Source organism: Gorilla gorilla, chromosome Y (assembly GCF_029281585.2).
Source record: "Gorilla gorilla gorilla isolate KB3781 chromosome Y, NHGRI_mGorGor1-v2.1_pri, whole genome shotgun sequence".
Lineage (NCBI taxonomy): Eukaryota > Metazoa > Chordata > Mammalia > Primates > Hominidae > Gorilla > Gorilla gorilla.
In genome coordinates, this window is record NC_073248.2 from 29783316 (window position 1) to 29787921 (window position 4606).

Here is a 4606-nt window from a genome sequence, read left to right on the forward strand (position 1 = left end):
AGGGCTAATATCCAGAATCTACAATGAACTCAAACAAATTTTCAAGAAAAAAACAAACCCATCAAAAAGTGGGCGAAGGACAGAACAGACACTTCTCAAAAGAAGACATTTATGCAGCTAAAAAAACCATGAAAAAATGCTGAACATCACTGGCCATCAGAGAAATGAAAATCAAAACCACAATGAGATACCCTCTTACACCAGTTAGAATGGCAATCATTAAGAAGTCAGGAAACAACAGGTGCTGGAGAGGATGTGGAGAACTAGGAACACTTTTACACTGTTGGTGGGACTGTAAACTAGTTCAACCATTGTGGAAGTCACTGTGGTGATTCCTCAGGGATCTAGAACTAGAAATACCATTTTACCCAGCCATCCCATTACTGGTTATATACCCAAAGAACTATAAATCATGCTGCTATAAAGACACATGCACACGTATGTTTATTGCAGCACTATTCACAATAGCAAAGACTTGGAACCAACCCAAATGTCCAACAATAATAGACTGGATTAAGAAAATGTGGCACATATACACCATGGAATACTTTGCAGCCATAAAAAATGATGAGTTTATGTCCTTTGTAGGGACACGGATGAAATTGGAAATCATCACTCTCAGTAAACTATTGCAAGAACAAAAAGCCAAACACCGCATATTCTCACTCATAGGTGGGAACTGAACAATGAGATCACATGAACACAGGAAGGGGAACATCACACTCTGGGGACTGTTGTGGAGTGGGGGGAGGGGGGAGCGATAGCATTAGGAGATATATCTGATGCTAAATGACGAGTTAATGGGTGCAGCACACCAGTATGGCACATATATACATATGTTACTAACCTGCACATTGTGCACATGTACCCTAAAACTTAAAGTATAATAATAATAAAATAAAAAATAAAAATAAAAGAAGAAAAAACACAGTAGTTCAAGAGTAGAGGGTTTCCTCTGCCTTCTACCCCTCTGAAGGAGATTCATGAGACCCTCATATCTATTGAGCAGGTAGTATAAAAAATATTTCATCTTCATTTGTATGAGTTTGTAGAATTTTTTAAATGTAGGAAGTTAATTGCCTTGCAAAGGAGCACACAGTCAGGATCAGAACTTGCCTCTGAACCCAAAGCCCAGGGTCTTGCATCATATTATGCTACCTCTTGCCACAGGGGACCTTCCTCAGTCTTTCCCAGGGGATGGAATTGCTGCCCAAGAACAACTTTCTAATAAACAAAATGACTGCAGAGCTGGAATATTTTTCCCATCATTTCAGCCAATGTATTGATTCTGGAGGGTGATCAGATAAGAGATAGCAACCTATGTGAATGGAAGAGGTCACTGAGAGGCAGGACGCGTTAAACTACAGTTGGCTTCCAAACACAGACACTGGTCCCTGTTCCCGTTCTCATTTGTGATTCTGCTCAGTGACAGATCTGCATTACCCTATGAGTGGAGCTTTGGAATTGCAATTTTTCTGAAGATCCCCAGCTAAACTGGGATGTCCTGCCAGGTTTGGGAATGATTCCCAAAGTGCGGTTCAATCATATTTCCATAGTAAGAGGGATGTCCTTACCCTTGAACAGACATGTATGGAGAGCTTGAATTATTTACACACAGGAACAGAAGCAGAATCAAAGCCTTTTGAGGCTAAGAAATTCACGGGAAAAACTTCAGGCACCAAAAACACGACAGCTCAACCTCATCTTGTCACTCACATTTACTGGCTCTGGGGCCTTGCACAAGCTCTGGAACTTCTGGACTGTTAGTTCTGCCCTCCTCACCAGACCACCATGTGACTTCTTCCTTCTCAGCAGAATCTTCTCCCAGCTTGTGCAAAAATCTTGTGCAAGAGAACAGCAATATTTGTTAACCAAATTACTTCAGAATGCACAATTCCTTCAGCATAAGCTTTTCTGATGTTAAACATGTAAAAGCTAGTTATTGGCATACTTTGCGACACTAGCAAACATTTTGGAGGCTATCAGTTGTTTATAATTATGAAATAGTTACATAATTATTGATTAATTTAATAATGCACATTTTTATGTCACATAATTAAATGTGTGTGTGTTTGTGGGTCACTGTTTGTTAGGTTCACATTAGCTTAAATTAACTTTTTTAAAATAAAAAATGGTTTGCTATCCATATGCATTTCAAAAGGTGTTCCATCTCTTTCTTTACCCACAATTGTTTGTGCAGGAAGAAGTAGGTGTCCTTTATTGAACCATCCTAAATACACCTTTTAAACTTTGGACTCTCAAACTCTGTAGCCTTGGCTCTCATCTCATGAATTACAACAAGGACATGGCTCTCATTTTAGGACTGTCAACTTAAAGATGTCAACAGGGTTTGTGGACAACTTAGGTACCTGAGCAAACATTAGCAATGGGTAAATTCCAGGCAAATAGCCAAATGATCTCTCGAAATTCCAAAGCTCCAGATGTTGCTTTTCTTTCTTTCTTTGTTTTTGTTTGTTTGTTTGGTTTGGTTTGGTTTTTGACACAGAGTCTCACTGTGTCACTTAAGCTGGAGTTCAGTGATGTGATTTCGGCCCACTTCAACCTCTGCCTCCTGCCTCAGCCTCCTGAGTAGCTGAGATTACAGATGCACGCCATCACACCTGGCTATTTTTTGTATAGATACTGCTTTTCGAGTTTCAGTGGCACTTCCAGAGGAATTCTGAGATAGGAAGATGCTGCAATTCTGAGATTACAAGCCTAAAAAGGTCTCAGATGGCCTGAAGACTGAAGAGGAGGAGGCTTGACTTGCTTATGGGGGGAGGAAATTTCAAGCACCAAGAAGAAAGGGCAGCAAGTGAGATGAAGCTGTAAAGATGCCAAATCCCAGAGTCTTCTCACCCTCATGTATAAATGATGGCTGGTGTTAGCGACAGGGAGCCTCATGGAAGTGCCTAGAGGAGGAAGGGTGGCTTGGGAAGGAAAATACACAGCAGCCCCCATCCAAGACACCAATCCACACTCTGAGTTTAGAAGAAGCTCTATACATTACAGGTACAAACCATTTTAAAAGATGTTATTTCACATGAAACTGCAAGGCAAACCCTACAGACACTACATTGCAACACAAAAATGACATTGAGTTTGTCATAAGCAGTTAACTTGAAGCAAATACAAATAACACATTTAATGCAGTGGGGTGACTTCACAATACAGAATCTTCTCACTTGTTCTTAAGAACCTGTAATCTCAGCACTTTGGGAAGCCAAAGCAGGTGTATCACTTGAGATCAGAAGTTTGAGATTAGCCTGGCTAATATGATGAAACCCCATCTCTACTTTAAAAAAATACAAAAATTAGCCAAGCATGGTGGTGGGTGCCTGTAGTTCCAACTACTTGGGAGGCTGAGGCAGGAGAATTGCTTGAACCCAGGAGGTGGAGGCTACAGTGAGCACAGATCACCCACTGCACTCCAGCATGAGTGACAACGCAAGACTCCATCTCAGGAATAATAAAAAAAAAAAGAACAAGCATGTGACTGACTCACTAGCATAAGACATTCTTACACCATGTCCTTATAAAGTCAGCAACAGTTTTGTTTCCATCAGTTTGGTCATGTATTAAAAAAAAAAGGAAAAATAACAAAAAGAATCTGTGCTAAAAACTCACACAGAATTATTGTGTAATTCTACCAAATCTTTCTGTCATCACAGGAAGAAACATCCAGAAAGTTCTCAAGATTCCTACACATCTCAGTTACACATCTACATGTAACTGCACACCACACATTCTGTTATATCCACCCATTTGGCAATAGTAAGTTGAAATCCAAGTCTCCCTCCAAAGGCTGTTTTGTTGCCTTTGCTTTAAAGCAATAAAACCAACCTGTGTTATTTGTATAAGGAGTGATCTTGTTCTGTCACACTGTTTATTTATTTATATATTCCTTTACATATTTTATGTACCTATGGAGAAATGTTGTTGCACTGTAAGTAGTTTAGCCCCTCTTAAGTCAAAATTTCACTGAATACCTTCCCCTGACCATTGCTGGTTGGATTAGTAAACACAGCAGCTGCACAGGGGATGCCAATAGGTGAGGAGTAGGAGCCAGGAATTAAGCAGGTGTTTGTTCAAAACACAGAATCATGAGATTTAAGTTAAATTAAGAGCACACCAAGGATATATGTTCCCTCACTGTGACAGAAATAAAAACCTGACGCAGTATAAACTGATAATGGTCCATGGTAAAATGTTATTACAACTAAACAGCCCTTTCACTAGCAACCTGTTGAATTTCTCAGAGAAGAAACAGACAAAATGTCATTGTTATTTGTTCCTTCATATCCTTCATATGTATACTAAAGATCTCAAAATAGTTTGAAATATTACTGCTAAATAAAGATGACAGTAACAATGGGAAAAAAATCTATATTCTAAAAATTCACCTAAGCTTTTATTAACACTTGGGGGAAGAAAACATAGAAAAAGGAATGATACAAATGTCTTGAATGCAGTTATCTTCTTTATCTGAGTACAGGCATTTTTTTCACATTATATTATAAAGGTTTTATTATAAACATTGGACCAGAACTTTTATGCCTTCCATCACAGTACAAAGAGGTTAAGTACAGTGTGTATGACTTAGAGG